Here is a 15,465-nt window from a genome sequence, read left to right on the forward strand (position 1 = left end):
TCCCGCCACTCCTGCGACACTGTTCCCACCCCCAGATGCTAGCTGGGCCGACCCCACTGGGTGTAGCGGGGATCCGAGCGGGTTTCAGAGTCCTGCTGGCCCCAGGTGAGGTGGGGGACCAAGGCCAGGGCAGCAAAGCTCCAGGAGTGACCCCGCCCACCCCACTCCTCCTGTCCAATCAGAGAGCGGCTCTCGAACACGCTACGACCAATCAGGAGCCGCGGGAGCTGAGCCTAGAGCCGGCGGGCGCCCAGCGAGCCCAGAGTCGCGAGCGGGCAGTGGTGGCGCGGCGACCCGGAGGCAGCTCTGTTAGAGCAGCGGCCGGACGGAGGCTGGGCTGGGGAGCTGGTGTTGGAGCGGACCTCAGCGCCGACGCCGGGACTCTGCTCACCCCGACACTGGTGAGTACAACCCGCGGTGGGGAGCGACCTAGGCGCCGCAGGTGGACGGAGGGGGGCGCCTGCCGCGAGGTCCTAGCGCCGTGCGTCTCCGAGCACCGCGCACGGAGCCAACGCCGAACGCCACCGTGCCACCAGCCTCAGGGGGCGGATGAGGAGGGACGAAGGAAGGCGGCCTCCGCGGGGTGTTCGTGGGGAGTCTCCTGTGACCCCCATACTCACCCCAGCACTTCTTGCCAGCCAATGCCTTCCCCTGAGATCCAACTCGGCCAGGGCAGCTTCGCTGTCCTGAGTGGGGAGGCGACAACAGGTGTCCTTGGAGACAGTGCCTTGCCCCACCCCCGATCGAAATCCCGGCCTTGGCGTTGCGCCCCAGCTTCGGGGTGTTCTGAGACAGGACCCCAGCCTGGCCTCTCAGGCGCTCTGCCCGCTGGACAGCGCCCAGGGGCCGCTTGGACCCCGGGCTTTGGATGGAGTTTCCTGCGCGCGTTGCCAAGCAATTTGCAGGTCACCGCCTCTTGTTGGGATGGAGAGTTGAAGATTGGGGAGGGCGGGGGACAGAGGAAGGGGGGAAGATTTACTGGACACTGACCTCTCCATGAGATGAAGAGTTGGAGTGTGTGTGTGTGTGTGTGTGTGTGTGTGTGTGTGTGTGTGTGTGTGTGTTCCCACACAGACTCTGTTGAAAGGAGCTGCCTGAGGGCTTAAGTGAATCATTAACTCTGGTTCTGTGCAGCTACTGCGGCTGCTTGCCTTCCACCCTGTCTCCTCCAGGCTTTCTGCGCCTATTTTGCTCTCCTTATCTATAAAGTGATGACACTGATTGCACTCGTTGTTTGAAAGATTGTACGAGCCAGCATCTGAAAAATATCAAGCACAGCACCAAGCATTCGATAGACGCTGGCTCTTACTATTTATTGTGAAGTGCATGGTTGTTTTAAGAGTAAATCAGACCTGTCCAAACAGGCCCAACAGTCATTTGGAGCATTTAGCAGCTTTCTACTCTCCAAGGAGAAAAATGTCAATGTTACTGATGGCCTCGTTTAAAGGTAATAAATATATCCTATGGGAAAGGATGGCAGAGGTAAATGAATCTGAATTAGTAATCAATGCTTTGTATCCCTGTGAATGTTTTTCAGAAAGAATATCACGGTACTTTGTTGAATTCTCTGTCTCTCCCTATTTGTATGGTTGATCGGAGTAATGGAGGAATTATTTTTAGCGTTTTATGATTCTTATTCTTTTTAAAGGTGAGAGAGAAAAGCAGAAACACAAAGGAAATTCTCAACCTTATGACAGAATGCCAGCAGCTGACAGAAAACTGAAATTTGTGTTTCTGTCTCTATGCAACTGATGGGATGCCTGACTCAGGTGCTCTAAGTCAGACCTTTGTCGTCAGATCCTTGCTCCTTTGCTGTTCAATCTGAGACACAAACAGACACTCGACTACATGCTTATTTGTGCTACTAAACCTAAGATATCACATGTATCGCTTGTTGGAGTTGTGAGCCTTCTCCTGCCTCCTCCTCCTCTGGAACAAACCCTAAAGACCTCTGTGTTCTCAGTGGCCATCGGCTTATCTCGGCATCCCACCCCACCCCTGCAGCCTGGACCTGGGAGGGGAAAGGTCAGACAAACTAGCCCTGTTTTTCTGAGGTTCCCAGTGCCTTGTCTACCTTAGGATGAATACACCATCTAGGAAAAGTGTACCTTCTCAGGCCCAGGGTACATTTCTCGATGCAAATCGTGCAAGTGTGAGATTAGTGTGGATTTCAGCTGTTGTTGCAGCCTTTTCCTTCCCAGCAGAGTGGGAGGATTGGAAAGCTTGCAGCTGGGGAGGGACAGAGGTATGTGGTACAGGGCAGATTGCTTCATTCAAAGCCAGACTCCCACCCGGTGAGAGCCCTGGCTCTAACTGTGGCTGGGAAACTTGGCCACCCTGCTTTGGTTCTCTGAGCCGGCCTCCTCACGAGTGATAATGATTTTGTTAAATAGTGAAGAGACGGTATGATAAAATAATAATGATGATGATGATGCTGTTAGGTGGGAAGCCCGTAACACAGCTCCCAGGACAGAGTTTCAGGTCTGTGGCCTCTAGAGGAGGTTCTAAAAGTGAGGGTGACCTTTTAGAGATGAAGCCCAGGTTGAGAGTTCACCACTTGAGCTCAGGATAGAATGAGCAGCCGAAGTCATTGGCAGCAAGGTAGAAGAGAGGAGAGAAGCCACTGCAAGCGGGGCGGAAAGATGACAAGTGTTGCTGTAGTCAGCTTGGGCTAAGTGACAAGTCACCCCAAATCCCACCGCTCTGTGGTCACTCAAATTCCTTGCTCCTTGATGCTGTGCATCCAGGTGGATCCTCACGTGTCTTTATTTACAGTCCCACATAACTTAAAAACAAACCAGCCTTGCCCAAAGACAATACCGACTTCACTTATGGCAGGGGAAAGACGTAGGATGCTCACATTTAAAGTTTGCTAGGATGTGAGCGGTGGCTGGGCTGTCCCTACAGCTCCATGCTGTTGGCCAAGGTCAGTGACATGGTCAGCCATGATGTCAGAGACCATATAAGCTTCCTGCAGATGGGGAGACATGGCTGTGGAGATTGGAAGCAGGGCAAGAAAACAAGGTCAGGGAAATTACCAAAGGTAGATAAAAAGGATTTGGGGTTGTAGACCAGGCACTTGGGACTTTTTTTTTTTCTTGGTTTTTCGAGACAGGGTTTCTCTGTGGCTTTGGAGCCTGTCCTGGAACTAGCTCTTGTAGACCAGGCTGGTCTCGAACTCACAGAGATCTGCCTGCCTCTGCCTCCCGAGTGCTTGGATTAAAGGTGTGCGCCACCATCGCCCGGCTTGGGACTTTATTTTATAGGCAGAACACAACCACTAAAGGCAGGTGTGTGTGTGTGTGTGACCATGTGTGTGTGTGCATTCGTTTGTGCACCTAGAAGCCAAAGGAGGATTTGGGTATCCGACTTACTCTCTCTTCCTCATTCTCTTGAGACAGGGTCTCTCATTGCATCAGCGAGGCTGGTGGTCAGCAGGCCTCTACACTTTCCCCGTCCCTGCTCCCCACACTACCGATGATTACAGGTTTATGAGTCTTTTTACATGGGTGCTGGACATTTGAACTCAGGTCCTCATGCTTGTGGAGCAAGCACTATTACCTCATGGTCCATCTCCCCAGCTCCTAATGGAGGACTTTAAATGGGGTTTAACAAAGTCAGATTTTTTTTTTCAGGCCAAACACAAATCTCCAGTAGCGTTGTGGAGAGAAGTTTGAAATCGGTGAGATTAAAAGCAAGAGATGGTGAGGTCCTGAGTTCACCCAACAGCCTCAAATCCTCTTCATATGTCTTGAAATAACAGGTTTAGAAAATTCTTTATCTGATATTTGAGGGGCTTGTCTTTTTCATGAGTCTTCCTACAATGTTCATGCTCATCTATGTTGATATTATCTCCTAATATCATCTAAAAACATGGTTCTCAAACTTTAAGGGCATCAACACCGCTTGGAAGACCCTAGTCAAGAGCTTGTGGCTCCACCCCCAGCTCCACCCCAGAGTTTCTGAGCCAGTCAGTCCAGGGTCAGGCCTGAGAGTAAGCTTTTGTACCTAGTGTTCTGAAGATGCTGATGCTCCTAGCCCAGAGGTCTCACACTGAACTGCTAAAGGCGGAAATTAAGATGTATTGAGAGAAAGACCTGAAAGGGAGGGCCTATGAATAATTCTGGCGTTCTTGAGGCATGTGTCCCGCTGTAGGCTGCTCCAGGCCACGAGCATCGGGGTGTGTAGGAGTCCTTGAGCCTCCAGTTCTTATTAACTGCTTGCTTGCTTGAGGTTTTTGTTTTGTTTTGTTTTTTAATAGAGCCTTATTATGTAGCCCTGGTTGTCCTGGAACTCTCAGCAATCCTCCTGCCTCAGCCTCCTAAGTACTGAGGGTGCAGGTGTGTACTACCCTGCCCAGCTAGGTTTATATTAAATGTCACATGCAATTCTCCTAGTGAGAAAATGCAAAGCAGCTGAGTTGGAGAGTCTAGAAGCATACAAGGGTTGCTTTGTCCCACCCCTTTGTAATTCTGCCTAGTCTCTCCATCCTGCCTTTGAGCACACACCCTCTCATCCGGCTCCAGACCTCTATTCCTGGCCTGTCCACGTGTTCCAGTCTTAGCCCCTCTCACTCTTTTGTTACTCCAGGCTGACCTCTCCTGGAGCTTGCCCACTGGGTGGACTTTTGGCTGAATTTTACGAGAGTCAGACCAAGAAATTGCTTGTCTCATTTGAGGTCACCTTCATGACTAAACATCTGTATGGTGTGGTCATTGCAAATTGCAGTCCATCTTTACCCCAAGATAAATAATCCTCTGAGAATCCAAGAACAACCAACCCCGAACTCTTGGGCTTGTTGTAATAGGAGGAACAAGTCCCAGCAATTCCCTCAACGCTGACTCATCACTCCTGCAATGACAGAGTGCTTGAAAAATGGTTGTTAAAGAGAAAACATGTTGGTTTGCGCAGGAAACGAAACAAGAGTTTCTTTTCTTTCTTTTTCTTAATTTCAGACATAACAAAAGGGTGACCTCTATCTAGGAGCCAGATAGCTGTTGTGTGCCCACCCTAAAGTTGTTTGATTTTTTTTTGTTTGTTTTTATTCTTTTGTCTTTGGGGGCCTGCCACCCAGCTCCCAACTAAACACGTGGAGAATTATTCTTTCTTATGAATTCTTGGCCTTAGCTTGGCTTGTTTCTATCCAGTTTTTCTTAACATAAATTATCCCTTTTACCTTTTGCCTCTGGGCTTTTATCTTTCTGTAAACCTTACTTTACTTATTACTCCGGGCTTGCTGTATAACTGGGTGGCTGGTCACTGGAGTCCTCCTCTCCTTTTTTTTTTTTCATTTCCCCTCCCACATTCTTCTCCTATTTATTCTCTCTGCCTGGCAGCCCCGCCTATCCCCCTCCTGCCTAGCTATTGGCTGTTCCAATCATTATTAGCCCAGTCAGGTGTTTTAGACAGAAAAAGTAACACAGCTTCACAGAGTTAAACAAACGCAATGTAAAAGAATGCAACACATCTTTGCATCATTAAACAAATGTCCCACAGCATAAACAAATGTAACTCATCTTCGACTAATATTCCACAACACACTAATATGCAGCATGTGAGCACATGAAATCATTTGGGGCCCAAAGTTCTGAGTACTGACTAGCAGCCTACAAGATGTGTTTCAAGGCGAGGAGCATAAAATATCTTAATGGGATATGCGTAGAGAATTTTAGAAGCAGTGTATATTGTTCATATAAAATAGAGTGAGCCAAAACTAAAACATAGAGTGGCACTTGAAAAGACCCTGAGATGTGATAGAGTACCACACTTAGCAGGTATGTGTTTGATCAGAAGATGATGCTCAATGATTCGGATGTTTGTGATGGTCCAGCATAGCCTTTGGAAGGTGGCTCACATGATGATATTGACCATCTGGGTACAAAACACGAGAGGAAGTTGTGGGGAATCTGTGTCATCCAACAGCCTCTGTTCTAGGAGAGAAGGGGCCTAATATTTGCATAAATTAATACCAGTTAATGGTGAGACCACTGACAGTCAGCGGGCAGTTAACCAAGAGGGCACCGAGTGCTAGGAATTCAGAGCTCTGGCTGTGTAGGTCTGCGAAGGAGCAGGTGCCCTGGGAGGGATGTAGAAGATTTCATGGAACCAAAGCACTGGTTTCATAGGTAACGAACCTCTGTGAACTGTGGTTCAGCCCTGGTGACGCTTGGTCTGGATGAGAGAGTCCACAGAAAGCAGAGAGGCTGGAGCTGATGGCTTCTCTTCCTTGCTTAGCTGCCCTCTGCCCATCTCATATAAATGCTCATGCACATAAAAATTTGCATAACCTCCTAACCACTGAATATTATTCATTAGTAGATGAATAGCACAGAACTCTGATGTGACCTTCTTACCATGCTCGTTTTATTAATAGGAAAGCACTTGGGAGCTGAGGCTGTCAAACCTCTTTATAAATAAAGCCTAACCCTACCATACATGCTGTCGTCTGGCAGACCATCAGCCACTCTCTACTTCTAAGATGACTTAAAGGTCAAATGGGAGGTTCACAGTCATTCAGGAATCCCTTGGCACTTCCCCCTCAGCTGACCCCCACCTCTCCTCATATTAGCTGGTGCCTGGCTTAAGTTGCTTCCCAGAGCATCACAAGGACTGTGACACTAAGGACTTTGGGCCTTGCCACCTAGCGAGGATTTCTCCGGCTAGCATTATACACCACAGAGGTTTTCGATTGCTAATGCCTGAAACTCCTCATTAGTTTTAAATTTAGATAATTGCACCCTTTTCTTTCAAGCTTCACTGTGACTTTTATTGAAAGAAAGTGCCATTTTTGTGCTTGGGTCCGTGCAAATGTGCTGTCTGAATAAAATGGCATTGAGTTCTTTCTACCAAAAGTCAGCCAGGGTCTGGTGACAGGTCCCCAAATGTCAGCAGGTTGTGGGTCTGTCAGTTTCTTTCAGTCTGCTTGTACTTGGGAGTGAGACACCAAGCCATTACCAACTTGATACAGCCCTCTATTGCCTGCCTTTTGAAGGTATGGAATTGCTCTTGCTGCTGCTCCTCCCTGATGTGGGATGTTCTTCTGTATGCTGTGAATATGTGTTGCTTTTATTGGTTGGTGAATAAAGCTGCTTTGAGGCAGAATATAGCTAGGCGGGAAAGCCAAACTGAATACAGGGAGAAAGAAGGCAAAGTCGAGAGAGATGCCAGCAGCCGCTGGAGGAGTAAGATGCCAGGGCATTACTGGGAAACCACAGGGCACGTGGTGATACACAGATTATTAGAAATGGGTTAATTTATATGTAGAGCTAGCCAGTAAGTAGCCTGAGCCATTGACTAAACAGTTTGTAATTAATATTAAGCCTCGGGAATTGGCATGTGGGAGAGGATGCCAGTTACAACTCCTCCTCTTCTCCTCCTCCTCTCCTCCTTCCTCCTCTTCTCCCTCCTCCTTCTCTTCTTGATGTGTCTCTGTATGTAAATGTGGGCACATGTGTGCCATAGCATGAGCGTGAGGGTCAGAGGGCAGCCTCAGGTTCAGGTGCCAGTCCTCACCTTCCATGCTTTTTGATACTAGGTCTCTTAGTTGCTTGGCTCTGGCGTATGCCAGACTAGATACCCTTCAAGTTTTCAAGGATTCACCACCTGCCCCCGCCCCCATCTCCCCATGCTGAGTTTATAATAGACACTTGTACTTTGCATCAGGCCTTTATTTGGGTTCTGGGGACTTGAACTCGGGTCTTCATGCTTGCATGACAGCTACTGTCATCCACTGAGTCATTTCCCCAGGCCTATAACTGCTTTTTCTTTGTTTTTGTTTTTTGTTTTTTTTTTAAGTGAGACGCTTTATTTAAGAACAGATTTGATTTCATTGTTTGCTTAAGAACTGAGTCTGTCTGTCTATCTTTCTTGATCGGCACTTTGGAAGGAAAGACCTATAATGCTTTGATTAAGTGGGTGGGCTGAGGCTAGCCAGACCAAGGGTTAGGTGGGGCACAGTTTACATAGTAGCCATTTTTATGAACCCAGAGCTGTCAGAACCGAAGCTCACTTTCTTATCTCTCCACTCTTGCCAAACATAAAATACTCATTTTTTCCTCGGGTCTGCATTTCCCTATTCACATGATAAACAGCTGAAGAGTGCGGAAAATTTACATTGTTATTGAAATGATCAAAATCCCTGCCAATAACCCTCACTCATTGAGTTTTTCTATGTGCCAGGTCCTCGGCTCTGCCGCGTTTTGTCTTTTCTGCCCCTGGAGTCAGTGTGTGTCTCCTTCTGCAGCTGAGACAGGGTCTGAGGTTAGAGGGGAGCTGGGCTTTGAATCCACCTCCTCTAATCCCTTAGGTTTGGAAGCTGTACACTTAATCACCATTATGGTGTCTGGGAACGAAAGGGAAAGCCCTCCACAGCACCGGTGGGCTGGATGTTCACTGCCGGCACACCCACAGAGAGCCCCGTGGGAGAAAGCCGCCCTTATTTTCCCGGTGTGGTTGAAGAACAGTTCTCTCTCTCCTTTTTCCTCTGGAAACATTTCCCTGGAATGTTTCTGTTACAAACTAACCTTTAGAAAAGAGGCTATTTGAGAAAGAGGCTATCTATTTTCCTATTTCCACTTACCTGAATGCTTCTGTTACAAACTAACCTTTAGAAAAGAGGTCATTTGAGAAGGGTTTGAGAAGGGGGCAATCTGTACTGCGGTCTGACAGCTACTCACTCCACAGTCTCTTTGACCCGAGTGGGCAGTGCTGGCTGTAGCAGCTTGCCAGCCCCCATCACAGTGTTTAGGGACTCCCCTACCAGTGCCCCCCATCACTCTCAGGGCCCTAGTGTTCACATGCTTTGCCGCTGGTGGGTTTTAAGTTCCTCCTGCCTGAGCAGGCCTTGCAGATACAGTTCCAAAGAATCAGAGTCATTTAATGTCACATTAGCCTTTAATCTGGGTGGCTTGGGTGGTCTCTCCAGTGGCCACAGGACCAGGGGCTTTGATCCTCTATCATTTGGTTGCATTTTGTCCTGTGCACCTGTCAAGTCTAGGCCCTTTGCAGAGGTGGGTCCTGGCTAGTTTATTACATATGTGTTTCTGGTTTCTACTGTTTCTACTTACAGAAAGAACATTTATAGCGTGGGAGGGGGGATATGTTGCATGGTTGGAATATGGTCAGATGGATAAAAGCTTCTAGATGGACTGTTCAGGTTTGCAATTTTGTAATAAGTTATTTATTATTATCATTCTCCTTACCTCTGTAAAGGGATAATTACAGAACTTCCTAGAGTTATGAGGATTACATGAGTTATTTAATTTAGAGTCATAAAGCACTTTGAGATTAATGTTTGGGAGATAAGAAGGACTCATCGAATAGCACAGAAAATAAAGTGGAAGGTGACTGTTTTTGGGTGTGGGCTGGACAGTGCCGTGACAGGCATGGCTCACATAGTCGCCTGTTGTAAAGGTCTCCTGGTGAGTCGCAGGCATCAGCCGTCTTACCAAGTGCACTGAGGTGCTGGCCACGGTAAAGAATCCCAGGAGGCATCCTCGTAAACTGCCCCTTCAGGAAAGGAACAGAAGAAACGCCGTGTAAGAGGAAAAGAGAAGCCAAGGTTGGATAACCTGGCTTGAGCCATTGGGAAGAGTGTTGGTCCCTCTCCATGAACTCACTCATATGTGTGCACACCCAAGTGGGCATGTGTAGAGACTGGCAATGAACATCGGAATTATTTTACCTCATTCTTTAAACAATTTTTATTAATTCTTTGAGAATTTTATACAATTTATTTTGAGCATATCCACCCTTTTCCCCTTTTTCCATCTCCACCCTCCCATCCTTTTTCAACCAACTGTAAGGACTCTTCCTCTTCCTCCTTCTTGCCCCCATGGAGTCTAGTCCTTGCTGTCTGACTAGTCTTACTACCTCATTTTGTGAGGTGGAGTCTTTCTTTGAATCTGGGGCTTGCTATTACAAGTAGAGTAGCTGACCAGAGATGCTCTGGGACCCATTGTCTCTGCCCCTCAGCACTGGGGTTACAAGTGTGTGCTGCTTTGCCCTTAGTTTTTCACATGGATGTTGGGAATACAGATTCACATCTGTATTCTCATTCAACAGGTACTTACTTTAGCCACAAAGCCACCTCTTCAGGTCCCTATTGCCTTCATCCTGGACGGGAGCCCTTCTGGGGGCTGCAGGAGTTTTCAGGAGAGCAAGTCATTGGCCAAGTTTGGATGTTAAGTTTGACAGACTGTTAGACATTGACCCGAACTGGTCATTGAATGGAAGCAGTCGAAAACTTGAAGCTGGAAGATGGGTCCATGATGGTCTCAGGTTTCTTGATGGGACCTGTGGTGGTTTGATTGAGAATATCCAGGCTCATAGATTTGAATGCTTAGTCACCAGGGAGTAGAGCTTTCTGGGAAGTATTAGGAAGTGTGCCCTGTTGAGGAGGTGTGGCCTCGTTGGAGAAGGTGTGTCACTGGGAATGGGTATTGAGGTTTCAGAAGTCCACACAAGTCTCAGTCTTTTCCCTCTCTGCCTGCTGGCTGTGGATCAGGATTTATCTCTTAACTACTTAATGCTTGCCTGCCATGCCTGCCTGCCTCCTGCTGTGAGGAGAATGGCCTAACCTTCTGAAACTACACACAAACCCCCAGTTAAATGGCCTCTTCTACAAGTTGCTGAGGTCATGATGTCTCTTCAGAGCGTTGCAACAGTAACTAGGACAGGGACCAAATGCTGGGAAAAAGCGAAAGGAGTCAGGGAGGGAGTTCTGGGCGTGAACCAGGGTCATTTGAGTTCCAGCTTTCAGAAAATGCCAATCTGGCTCTCAATCTCTAGTCTGCTTTCCTCCCCCTTTCAGTGTAAGAAATGGACTTCTTGGGGGTTGACATTTTATTGGGTTGTTTGTGTCGTTTGCAGTGTCTGGTGAGGGGGTTCATCCATAGACCTAAAAATCAATAAACTAGCATCAGCTACGACCTGATCTCTCAGCAGCCGCGTGTCCTTGGGGACCTCAGTCTCCAGTCTCTGAGACCGAGTTCCCATCCCTGTCAGCTGGTAACTGGTGGCAGCAGCCCATCGAAGGTGGGAGGGCTCTGTGAGTGCCGCACTAATGCTCTGAAGTGGTCCCTCCGGCTGTCACCATGAGCGCTCATGTCCTGCCGTCACATTAGAGGAAGGAACAGCGGCAGTTCACACGTCCTTAAAGCCCTTTCGATTCTCCCTGGACGGAGAATCTCCACTCCACTCACTGCTACTCTTTTCCTCCTCCCCACCCCCCTTCTTAAATTAAACATAAAGGCGGAGTGCAAGGAGACAGTGCAATAAATTTCACACACTTGCCAGTTGCTTAGGTTTCTCTGTAATTGAAACACTTCATCTAGAGATCAAGTCTGGCCTGTGTTGTGGCAATTGCTACATGAATTGCTACAGGTGCAGAGGCATTCAGAGAAAATACAGGCATTAAAAGGAGCGTGTGTGGGTGTGTATGGGGTCATTTCTGTCTGTGAGAGTAACCTTGTGCCCTCTCTCTCTGCCACTCTGGGCCAAGAAGGAAGATCTTCCTTGTTTTGTCACAGACAAGCTCCTCTTCTCTTGTAAATTCAGATGCTGTAGTTGTTTGAAACCACTTAATTTTGATCTGTAAATATTTGAAATCTGGTTTTTATGTCGTAGTCCTTTTTTTTTTTTACTATTTATTGTGTGTGTACATGTATGTATACACATGCTCAATGTACGAAGACACTTGTGTGTGGGTGCACATAGACACGGGCATCCGAACACCTTGGGAATCCTCCATCACCCCTTACCCTATAGTCTCTTATTTGAGCCCAGAGATTGCTGATTTGGCTAGTCTAGCTAGCTCGTTCCTCACTGCCCCTGCCCGCCCCCCAGCCCTCTAACTCTGCCTCCTCTGTTGAGGTTGCAGGTGTGCTACTGTGTCTCTCTGGCACTCACACAGGCGCTGGGGATCTGAACTGTAGTCCTCCTCCTGGCACAGTGAGCTTGTCACCCGCTGAGCCATCTGAGCCCGTCTCTCCAGCATCTGAGATGTTTACTCTCTGCAGACGCTGGAGATGCTTGCAAGCTCCCTCATCTTGCCCCTCCTTCTCTAAGTAGTATGTCTGCTGTGTTTGCATTTATGGTTTCTATGCTTTGAATTTGTGGTTTTTCTGTTTTGCAAGAGTTACTGTCAGTGAGCTGTCTACCCAAAGAAATACTACTATTAGCGGTGGCGGGACCAAGAACATGCCACGGCGTGGTTTGTTTCTAAATCGATACCGGAGCGGTCTGAAAAACGGCTTCCAGATGGCCGTGGGTGATGTGAGGACTGGAAAAAGAAAGCATTAGAAATATCAAAGTAGGAAATTTAATAGGAAAGACCTTCCAGGGCTGAAACTTTTTCTTTCTGGTCTTTCAGTTTGAGGAAGTAAAAAGAATAGGCATGAATGGTGGGAAATTTCCACCAACTTGGGGGGAGAAAACAATAGACAAAATAATTCTTAGCCACTAAGGTGCTAGCACAGGGAGGCACAAGGTCAGAGGATCCTGTCTCATTTGTCTGTGGTGACAGGCTATCCTGCCCCCACAGGGAACGCCTCCCTTGAACAATAGTCATGTCTCCGGGAAGTTGAAATGCATGCAAACAGTTATATAAATATAAATCACATCACTTTGGAACAGTGGTTCTCAACCTTCCTAATGCTGTGACCTTATAATACAGTTCCTTATGTCGTGGTGACCCCCCCAACCATAAAGTTATTTTTATTGCTACATCGTAACTGTAATTTTTCTGTTATGAAAAATTATGTAAATATTTGTGCTTCCCAATAATGGCTTTAGGCGAGCCCCGAGAAAGGGTCATTTAACCCCCCGAAGGGATAGTGGCCCACAGGTTGAGAACAGCTGCTTTGTAAGTAGGCCATGGGTGTGTTTGTAGACATTTCCCAGATTATCTTTAGCAGGAATATATTCTTTTTTTTTTAATAAAAAATAGACAAACTCAAAGTTGATGTGAAAGGGGAAAATGAGCTTGAAGTGTAAGGATAGGTGAGCTGTGACCCTTTAAAAGTGGTCAGTTGCTCACATTTTATGACAAGAATTCTCTTGTCCTGTAGTCAGGCCACATATAACACACACACCCTGCACATAACAGCTTCCAGAAAGGAAGAGACGTTTCACATATCAAAACCCCAGAGCCTGTTTTACTGAAGCCTGGCCAGCCCCTGTTGACATGACCAGGGTGTCTGAGTTCATCTCTCCCGGCAGCTGGAGAAACCCACACACCCCTGCCTTCAGCCGACATGTAGACTTGGGATGTCTCGTGTGTGAGAGATCTAGTATACAGCCTGGTGTACAAGGATAAGGTCACAATCAGGCTGGGGCCCCTCTGCAGCTGCAGCTTTGAGGCCCCCCCCTGCAGTGGTCCTTTTTTTTTTTTTATGATGTGTGTGTGGCTGTCTTGTTTTTTTTTTTTTTTTTTTTTTTTGGTTGTCTGCCTGGGTCAGGATTCTCAGAAAAGGGAAGCAGATCCCCCTCTACATTGCTGAAAATGGAAGGAATCGTCAGCTCGGGGTCAGTATGGAAACCACCGCGTCTCTGCCACTCTGAAATGATTCCATCTGGTTTGACTTGAACTGGACAGGTTGTTCTGGGGCTGAGTCTTTGACAGGGAATCAGAGGTCCCAAGGGTATTCTCAGTTGCAGGCTGGGCAGGCTGTCCATAAAGCACCTAAAACTGGAAATGATGTCTCACGTATGTGTGCTTTTTCCTGAATCAAGAGATTCAGCTCACCCTCTCATGTGAGAAAAGATCAAGAACTGGTTCCAGGGGAGGCTTCAGTTCCTACATCTTGCCTGTGGCCCACCCAGGAGAATTCTTCCTGATGCAGTTCATAGGAACATAGCTGCGTGTGAAACCCGTCGGTGCACCAACAGGCCATACTATGAACAGGTGAAAGGGGTTGCTTCTTCAGGACCAGAAAGATGGACACCCCAAACTGACACCTCTACGGTGCTCCCTTCAGCCTCCTTCTGGCTCCCTCTCCTCCCTTGTGCCTGAGCCTGGTAGAACTTCCTTGTTTCCGTGTTACCGAATGATTGACACTTGTGGAGTAAACATACATATCTCTTTCCCCCAGTTTCCTCTGGGCTCCTGCTTCTCCACTTCTTCAGGATGGTGACAAAGCAAACTCCCCCAGCGGCTGCTTATCATCTCCAACCATAATTAGTAACCTTCCTCAGATCCCAAACTTAATTCCTATTTCTCCAAATCTTATTCACTCTGCGTCTCCCAATCCAACACTCTTGTTCCTAGTGGTCCTTCAGTATCTCTTAGCAGCACTCATCAGTATTCTTCTAGCTCTAGACTGACTGGCTCCACAGACCCCGGGAACAGCCCAGTCACACAGCCCCATCAAACCCACTCATCCACCCTGAGCTCATCATATCCCTCTCTCCCTCAGCCACCCTTCCTCCTGAAGTCCTTGTCTTGGCAAACCATACAACTTGGTCCCTTCCCAGGGTCTTTTTCATCTTCCTACTATATAAATAAAGACTTCTTTATTCTAAATGAACCCTAACAGATTTCATCCCTGTGTCTTGATGCTATACCCCGTAAAAACATTCTCTTCCTCACTCTTGCTAGTCTCATGACCGTATTTCTTGCTTATCTTTGCCCCTCCTGTCTACCCTCCTCATTGCTTCCAGAGTGATCTTTCTGAAACATAAAATAAGCTGTGTTATTTATCTCATTTGTTTAATTGGCATCCGTTGCTTTCATTTCAGGACCCGGCCTCTGGGCCCCACCTGCAGTGCATGATCTTATTCTTGGTCTTTCTTACCTCTCCTCATTCTGCCTTCCTCCCAGCTCCTCGTTTTTCCAAACCGAATTATCTGTAGGTCAGAAGACAGCAGACTTTCATTCACTAGACTTTTTATGAACACTTGGCATTTCAATGCTGTTGTTTTGAGGGGGATCTTACCCCAAAGAACGATTGGAATTTGAATTTCCAAGCCATGTACAAAACAGACATCCTGAGGCCGTCTGTGTATCCACCACTCCTGCCTTTTACCCCATCCCTTGTATTAGCTCTGTGTGGAAAAACCTTTGTGAACTCTAACCTCACCTTTGAAGCACAGCCGTCCCTCATCTCATGGCTTGTCTGTATCTCTATATCCTGCTTTCTCTTCTGTCCGTCCGTCCATCCATCCATCCATCCATCCATCCATCCATCCATCCATCCATCTATCTATCTATCTATCTATCTATCTATCTATCTATCTATCTATCATTAGACAAGACAAGGTCCATGTGTGGACATAAGAATTAGGGATTCCTGTTGCATATACTTTGGCGTAGTAAACAGTAGTTTTACATGTTGTCATGACTGTGTGAACAAGGCTGAGTAAAATGGTACATTTTAAGCCGGGTGGTGATGGTGCACACCTTTAATCCCAGCACTTAGGAAGCAGAGGCAGGAGGATCTCTGAGTTCGAGACCAGCCTGGTCTACAA

The 15,465-nt window shown here is 47.3% G+C and overlaps 1 protein-coding gene across 1 annotated transcript in view; it reads left to right on the forward strand.

The window, feature by feature from the left end:
- The first annotated feature begins 231 nt into the window (after positions 1-231).
- Positions 232-15,465, forward strand: part of Ston2 (stonin 2) — a 147,885-nt gene continuing 132,651 nt past the window's right edge. Inside the window, exon 1 of the mRNA XM_075947250.1 lies at positions 232-401. The gene's annotated coding sequence lies outside the window, so the exon portion shown is untranslated. The remainder of the gene's footprint in view (positions 402-15,465) is intronic.

The sequence above is a fragment of the Microtus pennsylvanicus genome, chromosome 14 (assembly GCF_037038515.1).
Source record: "Microtus pennsylvanicus isolate mMicPen1 chromosome 14, mMicPen1.hap1, whole genome shotgun sequence".
Classification (NCBI taxonomy): Eukaryota; Metazoa; Chordata; class Mammalia; order Rodentia; family Cricetidae; genus Microtus; species Microtus pennsylvanicus.